Here is a 21,365-nt window from a genome sequence, read left to right as displayed (position 1 = left end):
CTCTGTGTGTCCAGATCAGAAAAGAGAGGTAGCCAAGGCTGGGCGCGGGAGGATGAGGAGGGAGCTCCCTGGCCCCAACTTAGGACAGGCCCCTGTTGCCTCTTTGTGCTGTGTGACCCAGGGCTAAGAGCTCACTTCTGAGCTTGGGCACAACACCTGCCTGGAGGGGACAGGGCTACAAAGAGGGAGGGGCGTCCTGTCCCAAAGTCCTTGGGTGGGCCTGCACCCAGGGATCCCAGCAAACCCTTCTCTCTCCCTTCCTTTCTTCCTTCCTTCTTTCCTTCTATTCTTCCTTTCCCTCCATCTATCTATCCTTCTATCCACCCATCATTCCTTCATTCTTTGCTCCCATCCATCCCTTCTTCCTTCATCCCATCCTTCCTTCCGGCTCCCCCCTCCCCCGCCTTATTTCCTCCCTCTCCTAGCTTCTCCTGGACTCTCCTCTTCAGAGCCTGAGCCCTGTGGCAGGTCACCCTGGCCCAGCGGCCCCCAGGCCCAGGGGTAGGCAGTGCTCCGTGCGCCCCCTCTCCCAGAGGCCACCTTCCAGCAGGGCCAGAAAAAGCAGGGCTCCCAATCCCCCACAGACTAAACCTAGCAACCATCAGGGTTCCCATGGCAACCCAGGATTTATTTTTAGTGCTACTTTAACATTAACACGGTGTGAGGAGATCTGAGACTTACATGACTCTCTTTTAAACAGTACCAAAAAAGAAAGAAGGAAAAGAAAAGAAAGGAAAAAGAAAGAGCATCTCTTTGGAAGAAGGTGTGAGCAGGGGAGGGGGAGGGCTGGGTGGCATTTGCAGGGGCTCATTCATCCTGGGGAACCCCTGCCCCATCCCAACTCGCAGAGGCTCCATCCAGGGGTGCAGGGTTGTTGCGGGGAGAGGGGCTGGGAGCCGGTAAGGCAGCTCTTTCCCTGTGCTGCTTCCTAGCCCGGGTCGGGGGTCAAGGGGAGGAAGGGTCCTAGTCACTCTGTCAAGGGCCTGTGAGGCCCAGCTGGACAAGTGAGGGACTAAAGCAAGGCAGGAAGGGGCCTTGGGGTGCTGCCTCCGGGGGACTCCAGCCTGATCCTGGGAGGCAGGTGGGAGGACAGAGGGGCACCAGCCTCCCATCAAAGAGGAGGAGAGAGAGAAGACACGGCTGGTGGGTAAGCCGGGAAAGGTGCTAGACGCTGGCCAGTGTGATTGGCCCCAACACACTGGACATGTGACCCTGGCAGGACCAATGAGAGGCCTGCCCTGGGACAGTGCTACGAGAGCCACCATCAGTTCTTCCTGGACCCGGAGCGAGTGGCCTCTGTCCCTGACAGCTGAGCCAGCCTGACTAATGCAGGTGGGTCCTGATTTCTGACAGCCTGTAAGGATGCTCTTCCACAAGCTTCCATGCCAAAGGATCCTGTTCAGACTTCATCTTTCAGGGCCACCTTGGAAATGCCACAAAAACATTCCCTGTGAGGTGCCCGGGACACAGCATCCAAGGTCATGCAGCCAACACCACCAGACCTGGTGGCCCTGCTCTCCCTGGCTCCTTCCTGAGCTCATAGCCTGATTCCCAAGATAGGAACTTCGGACAGCTCACAGTGGTCACCTAGTCAACAAGGGGAAGTGGTGGGCCTAGAATCCACGTCAGCCACATCCCCACCTGCCACCCCGGGACAGCTCCAGGTCAGCGGTGAAGAGCCACCCCGCCACCCCGGGTTCAGGCCTTGCCCCCTCCTCCTGCAGTGTCCCCAGAGCTGCCCCAGCTGCTGGCTGTGGTGACAATGAGGATATCTGGCGTCTCTGCCTTTAAAAGAAGCAGCCCTGGTGCAGAGAGGAGCAGGGGCAGGGGCTCAAGGCACTCCGGAGGGAGGGTCTCCAGGTCAGGCTGCAGCTAAAACTCCCCCACACCCTGCCCCAAACTGCAGGGGGGCTGAGCCTGAGGGGTTGCAGCAGGGAAGGCAGACCTCAGTTCCAGCAGGGCCAGGGCCCCCGCCTCCAGCAGCTCCAGCCAAGAACCCCCGTTTCCATCTGGACAGGGTCAGCCTCTTGTGGAATCTGGGCTCAGTGTGTGTGTCGGGGTTGGGGGGACTAGATGGAGACCAGGAGCTGGAGTGCTGGTCACAGTCTCACCCCAACTCCTGGAACATAGCAGGCCCCCAACCACATCTGTAAGCCCCATCTTGAAAGGGGGTGGGACCCTGCAGAAGGTCCCCATGCCCATCATGGTGTCCAGAGATAGTCATGTTGGGGGGCTGTTGTGGATGGGGAAAGCAGACCAGCTCCTCATCTTAGGAGCCAAGAAATTGAGTTCCCTCTGCCTTCTCCAGGAAGCCTTCTCTGGTTGCTGTGGTTCCTTCTGCTCACTCCTTCCTTTGCACTCATGAAACCCAAGAACTTATACCTGAAACTGGCCCTGGGCCAGGCCCCGTGCTGGGCTTAAGGGATACAAGGTGACGGGGTGGCAGGCTGGATGGCAAGGACCCTCCCCAGAGCTGCCATCTGCCCTGGGTATAGGAGAGGAGGGAGCACAGGGGGAGGGCGGCTGGGGACAGTAAGAGACATGACCCCTAGGAAAGGCCAGGCTTGCTGCGCTGGGGATCTGAGCATGCTTCTGAGCACGTGTCAGAGGTCAGGGCCAGGGCGGGACGCGCAGGGCCTTTCTGGAACTACGTGCACTGAGTGGGGAAGCCTGGAGGCTCGGGGCACAGGCGCCCATGTGGCCCAGCCATGCCCTGGTGCCCTGGACCCGCTAGCGGGTGGCAGGGAACTGCTGAGTCCCTCAGCTGGGGGAGGGAGGGCAGAGGACAGTCCCGGCCATTGGTGGAGCTGAGATTCAGCTCCAGTCTACACAGTCCCCCCAGGCACACCCCGTCCCTGGCCATCAGGGCTGAGATCCGGCTAGGAAATGGGCGTTTTTCTGGGCCTGATCTCCTTCCAGCATTGTTAGGATGTCACCAAGTGTCATCTGAAAATAGAAACGCCTGGGCCCTGCCATGGAGACGCTTTCGCCCACCTGCCCATGAGTGGGAACAGCCCTTCCCTTCAGCCACCAAGAGACCGAGACAGCGGGTGTTCCCGGGGGACCCTGCCCAGAGACCCTCCAGACGAGACCACTCCACCTCACTCCGCCCATCCAGGGGATGGCTGGTGGGGGGTGGTGGTTGCATGGGAACCCAAGGCCACAGCAGGTGCACGAGCCCTCAGAGAGGAGCAAGCAGGTAACCGGGAACTTCAGAGCAATCACTGAACATCCTCCACCTCCATCAAACCTTCAAGACCCAGAGAAGCACCATGTCCACGCTCCTCTCTTATAATAACACTGGCTCAGAGAGGTCAAGCAACTCCTCTGAGGTCACACAGTGAGGAGGACAGAAGATCAGGACTTGTTCCTACAAGTAGCCTCCAGAAGGCAGGGTGTTTCATGTTCACTTGTGTCCCCATGTCCCCAGCCCTGGGAACCCCTTGGGGTAAGAAGGACGCCACCTTGGAGTCTGCGCAAAGCAATCAAATGAGCAGGTGTTCTGGGAGCGAGCTGAGCTGTCTCTGGAATCTTTTTTGGTCTTAACACTTGCTGCAAATGGTTTGTTGTGGGGCTTGATACCACCTTCTGTTGTCATTTCTGAAAAGGGGTTTTGCCTCTCGGAAAGATGAGTGAGGGTCTCCCCTGCCCAGGGAGGGCACATCTTGTCCCCTGTCTCTGCGAGCCTGCGTGCTAGGCTGGACAGTCCCAAGTCTAGCTAGAGTGTTGGCCTTGGGCACCAATGCTATGTGTGAGGCTGGGCCCACCACCGTGGGGTACAGACCAGGGGACAGTTCAAAAGCATCCAACAAAACAGGAAATGGGCCAATTTGAAATGCATGGTGAATCAATCAACTGCAGAAGCCAGCCACAGACCCTCACCCCTGTATACATGCTCTCTGCAGTGCAGACAGACCTGCTTTCCCTACACACAGCTGACTGGCTTCCCGCTTCCCCCAGGGCTGGGAGGCCTCATGAAGCGCCCTGAGCCCAGACTTGAGCAGGTGCACACACACACACACACACACACACACACACACACACACACACACCCCCCGCTTGCTCTCTGTGAGGAGCCCCGGCTAATCTGACGGAGGAGGAGAGTCCCTCAGGGCTGGGATAGCTGTCCCAGCAATGGCTGTCTTGGAGCAAGCTGGAGCCAGCCCAGCAGAAGAGCCCAACCACCCCTCACGCGGACAGAGAGAATAAAGGATTGACTGTCTAGGCCCTCGAGTCTGTGGCTGTTGGTCACGCAGCCTTCCAGGGGCAGTGATGACTGAGACAGTAGCGTGGTGCTCACTCCCAGTCATTGGAATCTGCCTTGAAAAACAGACCCACAGCAAGCAGAACCGAGGTCACAGTACTCCCGGAAACTTTGCTTGTCACAGCAGAGCAACACGACCCACCAACGGGAGAACAGATACATAGCCACGACCCACCCTCACCGCGGGTCCCCAGCAGCAGGAAGCAACAGGTCCGAGCACAGTGATCCCACGAGATCGCTGCAGAAGCACAAAAGCGAGGCCAGAGAGGACTTGTCCAGCGCTGGGCTATTCAGGAGAGCAAGGGTGGCTACTCTCCAGGGCACCGTGTCTGGAGAAAGGAAGGAGGATCCCCCCACCCCCCACCACCACCACCCCCACCCAAGCAGAAGCTAGGGCTGTGGCATAAGATCACAGATGAGGCTTTTGCTAGGATATCAGAATGGCAATGGTGTGGAAACCCCCAGGCTTCAGACATTTGCAAATGCAAAGACCTTTGCAGCCATTTGGAGGGAGTGTCAGCAGATAAGGCTCCAGGCCTGGTGAGTGAATAGGATGAGAAAGCCATATAGGACATACCCCTCCCCGCACTCCTGCCTGGCCCGCAGGCAGCTGACTCTCTCTCTGGGGACAGGCCTCCCTCTGTTTTGCCTTTGAGGCATATGGTTCCTTTTTTTTTTTATGGATTAAAATTTTTAATTTTTTCTTTTTCTTTCTTTCTTTTTTTTTTTTTTTACCAGAGCACTGTTCAGCTCTGGCTTATGGCGGTGCGGGGGATTGAACCTGGGACTTTGGCGCCTCAGGCATGAGAGTCTGTTTGCATAACCATTATGCTATCTACCCTCCGCCCCAAAATTTTAATATTGCTATTACTTTTTTTTCCTGTCTTTCTTAGTGGTTTACAAAATTACAATATAACAGGGGTACAATTTCACACTGTTCCCACCACCAGAATTCAGTGTCCCCATTCCCTCCATTGGAAACTGCAGTGGTTCTCCCAAGGTCACAGATATGGGCTGACTATTATTTCTGTATCTATCCATCCATATTTTTGCCCATTTTTCCTATGGTCCTGCCTTCTCTTCCTTTGTAAGTCACACCTACACCTGTCACTACTTCCAGGCAGATGGCGGCTCCTTTTAACTGTCTGCCCTTCGCTTCTCTTGGTGAGTATTTCTTGTTTATTCCAATAAAGTCCCTGTCCCCTTGACTCCGTGCTGCCCTATCCTCTCCCAGATCCCCTGGGTATTGCCAACCAGAAATGAACAGTACAAAGACATCTTCAACTAGGGCTCATGAGGGAGGAGCTCACACCACTGCTTTCACATTTTCCTTGCTGGAGTTCACTTGTGTGGGTTACTCAGGTGATGAACAATCAAGCTGAGACAGGTCAGTAGCAGCAGAGAGGGCGACGCATGGTCCGATGTTCCGTCTCCTCTGGAGGTCAAGGGTCTAGTTCAGGAACATCCCCTCCCCCACACATTTTATTTTCAAAGTCGTGTGAAAGACTGGAGTCTGTGAAAAGGGGCTTTGCTCTATGCATTGCCAGAGAAAGGCACCTTTCAAACCGCAAGAAGACACCACCACCTGCCACCCAGGTGGCCCAAACCACAAACATCCAGGATCTCAAAGATGGTGCTGCTGGGAGTGCAAAATAGTGGGACCATGCCGAGGAAAGGTCCGGAAGCTTCTGATAAAACTAAATAAGCATAAGCAACACCACTCCCTGGAGTCTGCTGGAGAGACGTGAAAACGTGCCCACCCACAGGCTTGGACCCAACTTGCAAAGCAGCTGTATTTGAGGGGACTGGGGTTGGCTTATATTAAATCACAAGGTTCAAGGAGTATGGCCTCACATCTAGATGCGTGTGTGGACAACTCACCACACCCCCCACCAAAGCTCCTGTACCACCACACCAAGTGACAACTGCCACCTGTCCCCAGTCTGCCCGTCTCCCAGCTGCTCACAAGAGCCCAAGCCTGAAACAAGTGCTAACAGGGAGCAGTAAACGGCCAGATGACCAAGTTGTGTGGCACATCCCCTCATGAAACACAACTGAGAAACAGAAGGGCTCGCGGCAAGACAGACAGCAGACTCTGGGGACAACACACTGCAGGAAGGCAGTCGATGGAACTGGGGGTTCCTTGGACACAGACAGACAGGGGTCAGAGGTCCCGTGGGGCAGGGGTTGGGGGGGGGAATACTGACTCAGAATGGCTCAGAATACAGAGGTGGAATGTTCTCTCTCTGACCTTGAGCTTGCTGGTGGTTTCACAGGTGTGTGGATTTCTGGGGTTTCACGCAAACGAACTGTGTGCACACTCCAAGCAGGTGTATGGACAGCATTCCTGGGGAAAGCCCAGGGAGTATGTGCCTGCCACGGGCTTAATACACTCATCCTGGCCCTGTGGAGCACTTCCCTCCCCCTCCCTCCTCCCTCACCCCTGGGACAGACGGCCTCCCAAGACAATGACTAATTAGCCAAGCAGGAGTCTTGGAAGTGGAGCCAAAAACAACAGCAGCTTCACATCAAATGCCAAGCCAGCTCTGCCTCTCGTCTCCTGGGAGAAATAGCTACGGCTCGGCTGCCCCCAGCCCCCACATGGCCCCTGCAAGGCCGCCAAAGGGAAACAGCCTCACCGGGCTCTCTCTCCCCAACCCATGCCCACCATTCGGGGGTCCAGGGACAGTGCCACAAGGGGATGGAAGATGAGGGGCCCCACTGGGGACAGCCCTCCCCCTCCCCACCTTGCGTATCAGACACAGGGGCAGGCCTATCTGCATTCCGTATTCATCTCTCCTCTGCCGTGTCCTCATTACAGGAGGGGAAACTGAGGCTCTGGGAGATGACTGACTCCCACCCACCCTGTGAGAGGCACCCCTGAGCCCAGCCATCTCCACAGAGCTCAGAGATGCAGGGTGAACTGACCAGATGTTGCATAAGGTAAAACTGACACTCCCGGTGATGGAGAGCCAGCCAGACACCTCTGAGTGCTCTGGGGGTACGCTAGGTTCCAGCCAGGCAGATACCACAGCTGAGGGGGCCCGGGACTCGACCACAGGCCCCTGAGGACCCTCAGTGCTGTGTCCCTGAGTTTCTCTTAGGGGCTGAATTGCATCCTCTCAAAATTCATGCGTGGAGGCCAGGTGCCAGCCCTCAGAGCCTCAGCACGTGCCAGTATCCAGAGACTTTTAAGGAGGCCGTGGAGTTAAAGCGGGTTCCCACCGGAGGGGGGAGGGCGCTCACCCAATGGGCCCCGTGTCCTTTCTTATTTTCTTTTTCCTACGGTGCTGGAGAAAGAGCTCTGGCCCTCACTCATGCCCCACACCCCAGTGTGCCTCCCCCCCCATTTGGGGGGAGGAGAGAGGGGTGGTTAACAGCTCACAGTATAGTCTTTTATTCAATTTTGTTTGTTTTTGTTGTTGACAGAACAGAGAGAAATTGAGAGGAAAGGGGGAGAGAGAGAGAGACCCATAACATTGCTTCACTCTTTGTGAAATTTTCTCCCTGTAGGTGGGGAGTGGGGACTTGAACCTGGATGCTTGAAATCTATGACATATGATCTCAACCAGGTATGTCACTACCCAGTCCCTATTTTTTTCTTTACTAGTGATTTGATATTGATTTACGAAACATAAGATAACAGGGGGTACAAATGCACACTGCTCCAACCACAAAGAGTTCTGTGTCCCCATTCCCGCCACTGGAAACTGTAATAGTTCTCCCAGGGTCTCAGATAGGTGTTGACTATTATTTTTTTAATATTTATTTATTTATTTATTCCTTTTCATTGCCTTTGTTGTTTTACTGTTGTAGTTATTATTGTTGTTATTGTTGAATATTATTTTTCTGTATATATATATACATATATATATAGTCCCTTTCTCTTCCTTTGTAAGTCACACCTACATCTATTCCTACTTCCAAATGTCCTTCCTTTTTTCCTCTTCTCTCTCTGGGTCCTGATGGAATTGGAATTCAGAGCCCTCTGGTCATCTTCCCCTAACATTTCTCCCAAAATTCTTCTGGGGGTGCAGAAGGTGAGAATTCGGGCTTCTTTAGTCATTTCTCCACCGGACATGCCAGCCTGATTTTTGTCTACGAGTCCTATAGAGATGGAGGGAGAGGGGAGGAAGGGAGACCCCAGAGCACCGATCCACTATGCACCACATCCCCTGGTAATGCCAGGGGTTGAACCCAGGGCCCCACGCCATGCACACTACATACCGAGTCCCCTCCAGGGTCCTTACAAGAAGAGGAACTCAGGACCCTTGTCAAGGGGACAGGACCCTGGACAACCACCCTGCTGCCACCTCCGTTGTTCATCTCCATGAACTTCCACTAGCTTCTGGGACTCCAGAAACCTGCCGCTTCAGCTCCCCAGTCTGAAGTGTATTCTGAGTGTGGCCTGAGCAGGTGGGGTTCCGTGCTTTCAATGAGACACCACGTATCTCTGGCATGCCCCCCCACCAGCTCCCACCCCACCCACTCCGTGAAAAGAGATCGTATGCTGAGAACACCCAGTGGCAGAAGAATGAGGGAGAGGCTTGCCAAGAATGCCATCCTGGCATTTTCCAAGCTCCAGAAAGAGAGAGAGTCCTCCCCCACTGGTGTGAGTCCCGGAACAGGCCGATGTGTTCTGAGTGGTTACTCACTCTCTCTGTTCTTGGCTTGGGAGGGAACATCTGGGGAGCGGTGTATGGGGGGGGTCCCCTGGGCTGGGGAGCCTGGGGTCAACTGGAGTGCAGAGAACTAGCCATGCTGTAAGCAGACGTAGAAGGAGGTGGGCAACAGAGGTTCTGGCCCACTGGCTATGCTTGACACCCCCAAGCCTAGCAGGGCCCCCAGGAGGGAAGCCGGGCTTCCATGCTTACTTTGGCAGAGGACCCAGAGAATGAGGTCAGAGAGGGGGCCTCAGTGCCCTCACTGGTACATGGGCTGTGATAATTTCTCTCCAAAGGATAATGACCAAGATTAAACAATAATCAGCTCAACAACTCAACTTTATTTTGACTTTATGAAGATGCCGTACACGGGCCTCCATGAGCTTCCCAAAACTGAGGCTGTTGAGACGCACTTGTTAGGCACACAGAGTATTTAAATCTGAAATTCAGGCCCGGAAGCAGGCCCTGCTTCTCCAAGCTCAGCCACGACCTACCCTGGCCAGAGTGAATGGGGCTTTCACAGGCCATGGTCCTTTTCTTTCCCAAAGAGATAGTCAAGTCCCCTGAACAAGCAGTTTTGAGTATAAGTAACTCTTTCCCCAAGACCGGCAGAGAGCTCGCCCCACTGTGACTCCTTCTGTGCTTGGAATTACGCACAGCGGGGCTTGCCCTTTGCAGATGCAGCCAGGGATAAGATTATTTGTCCAATCTAAGAAGAACCCTGTCAGAACAAGCAAGAGGTAAGTCTAAGAACTCCTCACTGTAGGGATGGTGAGACTGAGGCTCAGAGAAGTTAAATAAGTTACTCAAGGGCTTCAGGGACAGAGGACAGAGTAACTGGGAATCAGCCTTCATAGACTTCCCTTGGGGTCCTGGCTCAGGGAGGCACTGGGTATCTGTTTATGTCCTGGGCTCAGCTCAAATTCCTACATCCTAGCCTAAGTCCTTTGTCTGCCAGCTCTGGAAGGAGGGCACTGAGGCAGGCATGATACAGACCAAGCATACTACAAACATAATACAGCCATGGGCCCTGCTGTGTGCTGGGCATCTTCCTCCCCTGTCTGCATAGGTGGTTCTCTAAGTTGGGGTCCAGGCATCCTTCTTTGCCAAATCTAGAGTTGGCAGAATTATTGATCTATTCCCATAACCACCCTAAAAAATAGCAGCACAGGCCCATTTCACAGAAGGGAAAGGAAGACACTGGGATGTTGCATTGACTTGAGCTCTTGAGTTGAGCTGGTCTGAGCTGAATTGACTTGGCCCTGAGGGAAGGGGCTGAGCTGGGGCGAGGTCAGTGGAGGTGAGCTGAACTGATCCAAGATGAGTTGAGTTATTGAGTTGAGGTGAGGTAGAGTGAAGGGAGTTGAGGTAAGTTAAGTTGAACTGAGCTGAGTTGAGTGGTGGAGTTGTTGAAATAAGCTGAGCTGAGTTGGGTTGACTTGAGTTGAGTTGGAAGATTTTCCACATCCTATAGGCTAGAGAAATGATATTGCTGGAATTGAACCCCAGCTTTGTCTGACCTCCAAGCCCTGCTGATAGCAAACCCCACTCCTCTCTTGGTTCTCTCACACGGATTCCCTTCTTTGGGACAGAAAGGTCTGCCCAAGAAGAAAGATGAAACCGTTTCTCCCAAAGCTCAGAGTCAACTCCTGAGGTGTTCTCTTGATTGACTATATAGTCAGGCAAGGAAAGGAACTTTGTTTATTGTCCCTGACAGTTAGATTCTGTGCCAAAGTGAAACAAAGAGACAGAAAGGGGAAGAGAAAAAAAAAGATGGAGAAGGAGAATGAGATGGAGAGGGAGAATGGATGGGAGAGGAAGAATGATATGGAGAGGGAGAATGACTGGGAGAGAGAGAATGATATGGAGAGGGAGAATGAGATGGAGAGGGAGAATGAGATGGAGAGGGATAATGGATGGAGAGAGAGAATGATATGGAGAGGGAGAATGAGATGGAGAGGGGGAATGGATGGGAGAGGGAGAATGGATGGGAGAGGGAGAATAAGATGGAGAGGGGGAATGAGATGGAGATGGAGAATGGATGGGAGAGGGAGAATGAGCTGGAGAGGGAGAATGAGATGGAGAGGGAGAATGAGATGGAGAGGGAGAATGAGCTGGAGAGGGAGAATGGATGGGAGAGAGAGAATGAGCTGGAGAGGGAGAATGAGATGGAGAGGGAGAATGAATGGGAGAGGGAGAATAAGATGGAGAGGGGGAATGAGATGGAGATGGAGAATGGATGGGAGAGGGAGAATGAGCTGGAGAGGGAGAATGGATGGAGAGGGAGAATGAGCTGGAGAGGGAGAATGAGCTGGAGAGGGAGAATGGATGGAGAGGGAGAATGAGCTGGAGAGGGAGAATGGATGGAGAGGGAGAATGAGCTGGAGAGGGAGAATGGATGGGAGAGGGAGAATGAGCTGGAGAGGGAGAATGAGATGGAGAGGGAGAATGAGCAGGAGAGGGAGAATGGATGGAGAGGGAGAATGAGCTGGAGAGGGAGAATGGATGGGAGAGGGAGAATGAGCTGGAGAGGGAGAATGGATGGAGAGGGAGAATGGATGGAGAGGGAGAATGAGCTGGAGAGGGAGAATGAGCTGGAGAGGGAGAATGAGCTGGAGAGGGAGAATGGATGGAGAGGGAGAATGGATGGAGAGGGAGAATGAGCTGGAGAGGGAGAATGGATGGGAGAGGGAGAATGAGCTGGAGAGGGAGAATGAGATGGAGAGGGAGAATGGATGGAGAGGGAGAATGAGCTGGAGAGGGAGAATGGATGGAGAGGGAGAATGAGCTGGAGAGGGAGAATGGATGGGAGAGGGAGAATGAGCTGGAGAGGGAGAATGAGCTGGAGAGGGAGAATGGATGGAGAGGGAGAATGAGCTGGAGAGGGAGAATGGATGGAGAGGGAGAATGAGCTGGAGAGGGAGAATGGATGGAGAGGGAGAATGAGATGGAGAGGGAGAATGGATGGAGAGGGAGAATGAGCTGGAGAGGGAGAATGAGCTGGAGAGGGAGAATGGATGGAGAGGGAGAATGGATGGAGAGGGAGAATGAGATGGAGAGGGAGAATGAGCTGGAGAGGGAGAATGGATGGAGAGGGAGAATGAGCTGGAGAGGGAGAATGGATGGAGAGGGAGAATGAGCTGGAGAGGGAGAATGGATGGGAGAGGGAGAATGAGCTGGAGAGGGAGAATGAGATGGAGAGGGAGAATGGATGGAGAGGGAGAATGAGCTGGAGAGGGAGAATGAGCTGGAGAGGGAGAATGGATGGAGAGGGAGAATGAGCTGGAGAGGGAGAATGGATGGAGAGGGAGAATGAGCTGGAGAGGGAGAATGGATGGAGAGGGAGAATGAGATGGAGAGGGAGAATGGATGGAGAGGGAGAATGAGCTGGAGAGGGAGAATGAGCTGGAGAGGGAGAATGGATGGAGAGGGAGAATGAGCTGGAGAGGGAGAATGGATGGAGAGGGAGAATGAGCTGGAGAGGGAGAATGGATGGAGAGGGAGAATGAGCTGGAGAGGGAGAATGGATGGAGAGGGAGAATGAGCTGGAGAGGGAGAATGAGCTGGAGAGGGAGAATGAGATGGAGAGGGAGAATGAGATGGAGAGGGAGAATGAGCTGGAGAGGGAGAATGAGCTGGAGAGGGAGAATGGATGGAGAGGGAGAATGAGCTGGAGAGGGAGAATGAGCTGGAGAGGGAGAATGGATGGAGAGGGAGAATGGATGGAGAGGGAGAATGAGCTGGAGAGGGAGAATGGATGGAGAGGGAGAATGAGCTGGAGAGGGAGAATGAGCTGGAGAGGGAGAATGGATGGAGAGGGAGAATGAGCTGGAGAGGGAGAATGAGCTGGAGAGGGAGAATGAGCTGGAGAGGGAGAATGAGCTGGAGAGGGAGAATGAGCTGGAGAGGGAGAATGAGCTGGAGAGGGAGAATGAGCTGGAGAGGGAGAATGGATGGAGAGGGAGAATGGATGGAGAGGGAGAATGAGCTGGAGAGGGAGAATGAGCTGGAGAGGGAGAATGGATGGAGAGGGAGAATGAGCTGGAGAGGGAGAATGGATGGAGAGGGAGAATGGATGGGAGAAGGAGAATGGATGGGAGAGGGAGAATGAGCTGGAGAGGGAGAATGAGATGGAGAGGGAGAATGAGCTGGAGAGGGAGAATGAGCTGGAGAGGGAGAATGGATGGAGAGGGAGAATGAGCTGGAGAGGGAGAATGGATGGGAGAGGGAGAATGAGCTGGAGAGGGAGAATGAGATGGAGAGGGAGAATGGATGGAGAGGGAGAATGAGCTGGAGAGGGAGAATGGATGGAGAGGGAGAATGAGCTGGAGAGGGAGAATGGATGGGAGAGGGAGAATGAGCTGGAGAGGGAGAATGAGATGGAGAGGGAGAATGGATGGAGAGGGAGAATGAGCTGGAGAGGGAGAATGAGCTGGAGAGGGAGAATGGATGGAGAGGGAGAATGAGCTGGAGAGGGAGAATGGATGGAGAGGGAGAATGAGCTGGAGAGGGAGAATGGATGGAGAGGGAGAATGAGATGGAGAGGGAGAATGGATGGAGAGGGAGAATGAGCTGGAGAGGGAGAATGAGCTGGAGAGGGAGAATGGATGGAGAGGGAGAATGAGCTGGAGAGGGAGAATGGATGGAGAGGGAGAATGGATGGAGAGGGAGAATGAGCTGGAGAGGGAGAATGGATGGAGAGGGAGAATGAGCTGGAGAGGGAGAATGAGATGGAGAGGGAGAATGAGCTGGAGAGGGAGAATGAGCTGGAGAGGGAGAATGAGATGGAGAGGGAGAATGAGATGGAGAGGGAGAATGGATGGAGAGGGAGAATGGATGGAGAGGGAGAATGAGCTGGAGAGGGAGAATGAGCTGGAGAGGGAGAATGGATGGAGAGGGAGAATGAGCTGGAGAGGGAGAATGGATGGAGAGGGAGAATGAGCTGGAGAGGGAGAATGGATGGAGAGGGAGAATGAGCTGGAGAGGGAGAATGAGCTGGAGAGGGAGAATGAGCTGGAGAGGGAGAATGAGCTGGAGAGGGAGAATGAGCTGGAGAGGGAGAATGGATGGGAGAGGGAGAATGAGCTGGAGAGGGAGAATGGATGGAGAGGGAGAATGAGATGGAGAGGGAGAATGGATGGAGAGGGAGAATGAGCTGGAGAGGGAGAATGGATGGGAGAGGGAGACTGGGTTGACTCAGGTCTCAGAAGGTCGCCAGCACCTTGGGCCCTGTAGAAAAAGCTCCTATTCTCCAAGACCCCTGCTGGTGACCCACTCCTGATCCCACCCCCAAGGGATGGTACACGGAGAAACTGTGCCTAGGTCACCAGAGCAGAGCAGGGCGGTTTCCCCAAAGGAAAATCAATGTTCCACTGCAAGATGGAGGAGTGGAGACTGATTGGGCAAAAACAGATACACTCTGGTCCCTTTCTCTAGCGCCCACCCTTGCCCACCCTCGCCCTTGCTGGCTGACCTCAGCTGAGTTACTGTCTCTTCCTGATCTCCAACTTCCTTGTGGGCAAAATGGGGTTGATACCCAGATTCTGAGGAGTGAAAGTGGCTACGAGGTCTTGAGCAGTGCCTGGCTCAGGGTGATCCCAGATTCTGCCCCTGCCTCCCCTTTCTGGTCCCCCAAATCTTGGCAGGGACACCCCAGGGTGGGAACTCTGTACATCCTTAATCACTCAGCCACTGGCTGAATCCTATGTGTTCCTCCTTGCACAGCAGGCTGTCTCTGTCTGTCTTACCTCCAGAGTTCAGGATGATCTAGGTGAACCAAGCACCAGGCAACAGCACTGACTATTTCCCCAGCAACTTTACACTCAGTCTCGCCAGAAGCCTGCTGGGGGTACCTGCACCCACTGTGCTGGGCTTCCATGTGTCTCCCCTTGAATGTGACACTGAGGAGGGAGCCCAGACCCCCCACCACGCACAATACAACTGGACAGTCTCCCCAGCTCCAATTTTAGCCTCTAGTCTTTGAGAAAGAGGGAGGGAGAGACGCCAAAGCTCCAGTTGACTACCCATGGAGACACACACCCCCCTCAGAGCTGCCCGTGGCGCTTCTGTACAGTGCTGGGGATAGAACCCAGGGCCTCGGGCATGACAAAGCAATGCTTTACCCGCTGAGCCACCTCCTGCACGTCTTCCCTTTTGCCTCCTCTAGGATTAAGTCAAATGTCACCTCATAAAATCCTTCCAAGCTCACTTCACAGGTGAGAAAACTGGAGTTCCGGAGAGCAGAATCTCAGTGGGTGAGGGGGACAGAAATGAGAAGCAGCTCCACCACTCTCCCTGGGATGCGGCTGGAGCAATCTCACAGGCCATCTTCCAGGAAGCCAAGGGGCGTAGGGAGAGGAGACAGCTGCCTGCAGTCAGTCTGGGCTCTGGGCTCTGGACCAAGCCGGGCTGCATCCATACATGGAAATACACATTACCCGCTGACCGAGCCAAGGCCAGAGAGCTGGGGGTTGGGGGTGGGGACTGCCACCAGCCACCGGCCACCAGCCCCCAGCCTTCACTTTGGGAGGGACGGGCTTCTGCACGCTCTTCCTCAGCCTCCAGCAGCCCCTGGAAACCCTTGCAGGGCCCCTCATTGCACCCCCAGTGGCAAAGCCAGGCAGAGGGTGGTAGACAGTGGACAGCCCGGGCTCCTGGCTCCATCACAGCACACTGCCCCTTCCCCTGGCACACAGTAAGGCTGTAAACTGCCATTCTAGCAGTTTCTATACTAGGTGGACCTGCCCCATTCCTGAGGGGGCTGTGGATACTGGAAGCCTCCTCTGTGTCTGTACGGACAATCAGAGAGGACTGGGGGCTTCAAGCCCACCAGCGAGAGCCACCCAAAGGCATTTATTAACTGCCCCACCCAGGCGGGGCACCAGCTAAACAGAGGGACAGACAATAAAAGGCCTTCCTCTGTGCAGGTAAAACAAAGGGCTCTTTCTGGAGGCCACCCTGCTCCTCGGGGAGCAGACAGCTCAGGCTGTCTGTCCTGCTAAGACAGGAGAGCTGAGAGCTGGCCACAGTCTTCCCACCACACCCCCAGACACACTCCCCAGCCCCCTCAGGCCCATGTCCAGTCTTCTCTCACCCAGGAAGGAAGCCCTCATGCCTGGGGCACATGGACACAAGAGGCTGCTTCCCAGAGGAGCCTAGGGGGTCCCACCACGTCTCCCACCCGCAGTAGGAAGCCACACAGAAACCCTGCACAGCGCTCACCGCCCCACCAGGACCCAGTCACAGGGCTCCCCGCTGTGCCCCTCACAGTCCTGCCCCGGGGGTCCCCCTGCTGAGAATGCTCTTCTCCCCCAGCCCTCATGAATCGCTCTCCTCACATGACACACAGACCTTCCCAAAGTACCAGAGAAGCCCCCTGAGCCTCTGTGCATAAGCAGACACCCAACCCCTGCTTCTGCATGTTTCAGAATTTATCCTCACAAGATACTAGTTGATTGGCTTATTTTTTTTAAAGGTTTTATTGAATTAGAGACAAATTGAGAGGGGAAGGGAAAAGAGAAAGGAAGAGAGGAGAGACACCTGTAACATTGCTTCACCACTCATGTAGCTCCCCCACTGCAGGTGGGGACCGGGGAGGCTTGATTCTGGGTCTTTGCACATGGTAACATGTGCACTCTACCAGATGCACCACCGCCCGGTCCCTATTGGCTTTATTATTATTATTAGTTTCATTTATCTATCAGCAAGAGGGAGAGAGAACCAGAGTACCAGACTGGTACATGCAGTGCTGAGCTTCAAACTCAAGACCTTGTGCGTGCCAGTCATGTGCTCTGTCTCTGAGCCATATCCCAGCACAGCCTGCTGATTGAGTCTGCTTCTCCACTAAGAGAGAAGGCTTGCAGAGCAGGAACTCTGTTCACCGTGGGCCCCTGGGACTGAGGCCAGTGGCCAGCACAGAAGCTGCTCAGTGTGTGCTGGTTAGAAGGGACGTGCAGCTGACCAGAACTCGGGCTCTTCCGGAATGACTGACCGCCAGCTGTGCATGCCATGTCCAGCCACGAGGGCCCTTTCCAGCTGAAAATACTGCCGTGGTGGGACATAGAACAGCCGCCCCACCACCACCACCCATCCACTGTTGCTTCCTCAGCATCCTGGGACCACCCCACAAGAGAACATGCTGAGTACAGTGCACTGAGCACCAGATACGTAAAGAGCCTGGGCAGAGTACATCCCAACAATCCGACCCAGAGCCACAACAAGGCTGTTGTGGGCGGCCATGAGGAAGTGACGGGTGGACGCATGATGTGCAGCCGAGAAGAGCACGGGGCCTCAGAGCCAAACGACGCCTCTTCTCCCCGATGCACACTTCTCTATGGCTAAGAGCTTCCCACATCTGACCTCACGGGCTAGATTCTCCCAAACTCCAAGTGTCTGCCTCAATTAGAGGCAGCCGCTTCATTCCAAGTCAGTAATGATAACAGCCACCTCGTATTTCTCACATCCCACATTCCAGACTCTGTAGGAAGACTCCCCAGTCCTGACTGCCTTCTGCAGTAGTATCAGTGTCTCCATCACTGAGATAAAAGAGCTGAGGGCAGAAGAGGGGGAGCCACTTCCCTGAGGACAGTTTCTAAGTGGCAGACATGGTATCTGAGCCCAGTTCCTTCAGGCTCTAAGCCCTCACCATGAACCACTCTACACTGGGACAACAAAGCAGGGACCAGTGACAGTTAGCCCAGGGCCCATCATCCCTGACGACAGTTTACAGGGACACACACACACACACACACACACACACACACACACACACACGAATGGATGCTCCATGGTAGTGAGAATTATGCTGATGTCCCCACACCTCCAATTTCAGCCCAACATGATTGGATTTGGATCAAGAGTGATCATGGACTGAATGTGGTTCAGAAGGGGCAGTAGGGTGGGGCCTTGACCTGACAAGCCTTCTGTCTCTGGAAGAAGCCTCCAGGAAGGACCACAAGAAAGTCCACTCCTGGTGTTTCTGTCTCTTGCCTGTGGTGTCTGGCTGTGGCAGCCCAAGTAGAGGATACCCTGCCTGCTCAAGGTGTCTTGCTGTGGAACACACTTCTGGCTTTTTTTTTTTTAAGAGGACTTGATGTCCCAACACTCCCCCATGTTGCTCTGCCCTGAGGTTGGAGGGAGGCAGCCCTGTGCCTCTGCTCTGAGCAGGGATAAGGTTTCATCAGACATCAGGTCAGGCCTGAGTCAGGGCTCCATCCTCAAGCACTGCTGGAGCCATGAGTGTGGCCGGGGGTCCCTCTTGAGACCCCCAGGCTGGCTCCCCAGCTCTGCAGGTGTATGCCAAGGGGATCCTACCTTGTAGTCGCTGGCAGCTCCTGGCCTTCAGCTCACTCCTCAAGGACAGGGTCTCAAAGCCCCCATGTGGCCTCTGGGGGGAGGCTCTCCAGAGACTGGCTCTTTCCATGGTGGCCCCAGCTCTGACAGCACCCTAGAAACTAGGGAGCCACGGGGTACAGTGAAAACTCCAAAGGCTTTAACAGCCCCCAAATGCCCACCCACAACAGGGCCTAAAGAGCCAAGAAACTCAACAGGGTAACCAGAGAGGCTGCCAAAGCCCAAGGGACAGGCTGCCCCATGGCCACCTGGCCCTCGGAGCCCAGCTGCTGCTCACGGCCGTCACCACGAAGCCCCGGTGGGCAGCTGCTGGCCAGCCTGGGCGTCAGCAGGACTGTGGCCTCTCCAACAGGTTGGGAGGGGCAGTTTGGAGAGGAGTAAGGGGGGCAGAGCCTATTCCTGCTCCAACCTGGTCACAACCACACACGCAGGAAGAGACCACCCTCAAAGTGAAATGGGGGTAGAAGGCCCTCGAAACCTCAGGGGTCTCCCCCAGTTTTGGGGAGCTCACCCCAAATCTGAATGTGGCCCAGATAGAGAAGGAAGGAGTGGACAGCAGGAGATGAGGGGGGGAAACTCAGAGGGGTCACTTACTCTAGGAAGAGAGGGGCCGGGGACTGGTCCACGGCCATGTCCTGCAACTGGGGTCAGGGGCATGGTAAAGAGAGCCACCCTGAGTCTGGAGGGAACTAGAGCCCCAAGGAAGCTGGGGAGGGCTGACCTGAGTCGCTGCCAGGTGACGGGATGCCACCCTGCAGTCACCTGCGCCCACCTGTGCTCCCACAGTCACATTCAGGGAAGGGAAAGAACTGCGCAGGCTCCAAGTTCTCCCAGGCTCGAGATGGGGCCAATCACCGCTGGACAAACTTTCCACCAATCAGAGACGCCCCCCTAATGGATTCATTTGCATAAACTGGTCCAGAGTGGGACTAGAGGCCCCTCCGGGCGTCTAAGCACTTTGCATCCTGAGATATCTGAACGATGTAGTTCTCTCAATAGTCCTTTAAAGGATTTCCATTACCCCTGTTTCATAGAGGAGGAAATTGATGCGAAGAGAGCTTAGGTAATGTGCTCAGGGCCACATGGCAGCTAGCAATGGTTCCAGTAAGACTTTAACTCCGGCCTCTGACTCCGCAGAAGAAGACTTCTCTCACCTCCTGGGGTGCTCACAAGCGCCCCCGCAAGAAGCTTCACTACCAATCATTCTGTAGAGTTCAGTTTCTTGTCCAAAGTCACCCGGAGGGCTAACAGCAAACCTGGGAATTGTATCCAGCTGTTTTCTTGTTACTGTAAGAATAGTTGCACCTGCGGGATCCAGGACTAACTATTGCACTTAGCTTCACTCTGAGTGTCTTTTCGCCAAGACACTCAGGGATTCCTTCATATCTGTGATGCTTCAGTGGTCAGCACACAGGAAATTCTTGTTTTTGTGGTTGTCAGAGTTCTGGTTTTAAAAGGAAGGCACCTCCCCCCTCCAAGTCAAAAGAATAGTAGATATAAACAGTCACACCACTTTATGAACCTGAAACAATAGACAGGAAATATAAAAGTTCAATTGGACAACATTTGAGAATAAAGAGGGTAAAAATAACTACTGTAAGTGAAGTCAGGTTGCTGCTGGCTTTCCCCATGTCTCCCACAATATACACAATCACCAAGGGGCAACGTTGATAGGCTTGGCAAACAGTGGCACACCAACTCTGGAAAATATTCTGACAACACATGCCTACGTAAAATGGTGCCAGCATTTTTAATCTATGTCTCCACTGCTGGGAACAAATTAAAAAAAAAAAACCTTTTATTTATAAGATGGAAATATTGACAAGGCCATTGAATAAGAGGGGTACAACTCCACACAATTTCCACCACCAGAACTCTGTATCCCACCCCCCTTGGAAGGTTTCCTATTCTTTATCCCTCTGGGAGTATGAACCCAAGATCCTTATGGGGTGCAGAGATGGAAAGTCTGGCTTTTGTAATTGCTTCCCCGCTGAACATGGGCATTGGCAGGTCGATCCATACTCCAAGCCTCTGTCTCTCTCTCTCTCTTTTTCCCTAGTGGGGCAAGGGTCTGGGGAGGTGGGGCTCCAGGATACAGTGGTGGGGTTGTATGCCCAGAAAAGTCAGGTTGGCATCATGGTAGCATCTGGAACCTGGTGGCTGAAAAAGAGTTAAGATATAAAGCAGAACATATTGTTGACTAAACATGAACCTAAAGGCAAGAATATTGATAAGGATTTGGGGTTTCTGTTTTGAAAAAAGCTGGTAGGTCTATTTTAGGTATATTCCAGGGGGCCCATGACTTTACTTGTTTTTGCCTAAGTCTGACATCTAATACTCAAGTGGGCCCAAGTTGTTGTCTGGGAAGATGGTGTCATAGTTGGAAAAAGGACTAGAAAGCTGGATCAGAGAAGAGAGTAGCTCCCAAATATAGGAAAAATACATAAATATTATTAACTGTAAACCTCATCAATTTGATCTGGGGCCCATATTCAGCACAGAAGCCTATGTGACCTCTGCATCCCTATAGGTCTGAGCTCACGTTCTGTGATCATGGCTAGGAATATTCTAAGCTGCACCATTTTCAGGACCCATCTTCCTCGGATGGTAGAGTATGTTATCCAACCTCCATGGCTGCCAGTTCTTAGCAACATCGCCCCGCCAGATATTCGTCGGGATGCAGCATCATCTAAGTTCATTTCCCACTTTACATCAGGCTCAACCTGACGCTGTTGACTGGCTAAGGAAGAAGGGCAAACGCTAGAAGAAGAATCCAACCTCCCTTAAGGGAATGTAACATTCCCTACCATTGTTGACCCACATTGAGGGCAAGGTCCTAGAAGGGCCTACAAAGGGGTCCATTATATTGTTGTTAACTAATTATTACGGAGGACAATCTTAGAGAGGATTTGTTTTCTCCCATTTTACAGATGATGGGATGGGAGCTCAGAGAGATTAAGTAACTTACCCACAGTCCTGCAGCTGGGAAGACCAGCCTAGCATGGCCTGATGGATGGCAAAGTCACACAGTGAACAACCTCTAAATTCCTTGTCCACAGAAGGATGCAGCTATGCAAATAGCATAA

The 21,365-nt window shown here is 53.6% G+C and overlaps 1 protein-coding gene and 1 long non-coding RNA gene across 2 annotated transcripts in view; one reads left to right on the top strand and one right to left on the bottom strand.

Annotated features, from left to right (window-relative positions):
- The window catches only part of SH3PXD2B (SH3 and PX domains 2B), a 358,044-nt gene that overhangs the window by 263,662 nt on the left and 73,017 nt on the right, over positions 1 to 21,365 (top strand). The window lies entirely within an intron of this gene.
- Positions 9,249 to 15,244, bottom strand: LOC132540132 (uncharacterized). Its single transcript, XR_009551383.1, has 2 exons — positions 15,113 to 15,244; positions 9,249 to 10,403 (listed from the first exon to the last, which is right to left on the bottom strand). It is a non-coding gene; the product is annotated as an uncharacterized LOC132540132 (long non-coding RNA).

This window comes from Erinaceus europaeus, chromosome 9 (genome assembly GCF_950295315.1).
Source record: "Erinaceus europaeus chromosome 9, mEriEur2.1, whole genome shotgun sequence".
NCBI classification, from domain to species: Eukaryota; Metazoa; Chordata; class Mammalia; order Eulipotyphla; family Erinaceidae; genus Erinaceus; species Erinaceus europaeus.
The sequence above is the reverse complement of the archived record's forward strand: the minus strand, read 5'-3'. Positions and strand labels throughout refer to the sequence as shown.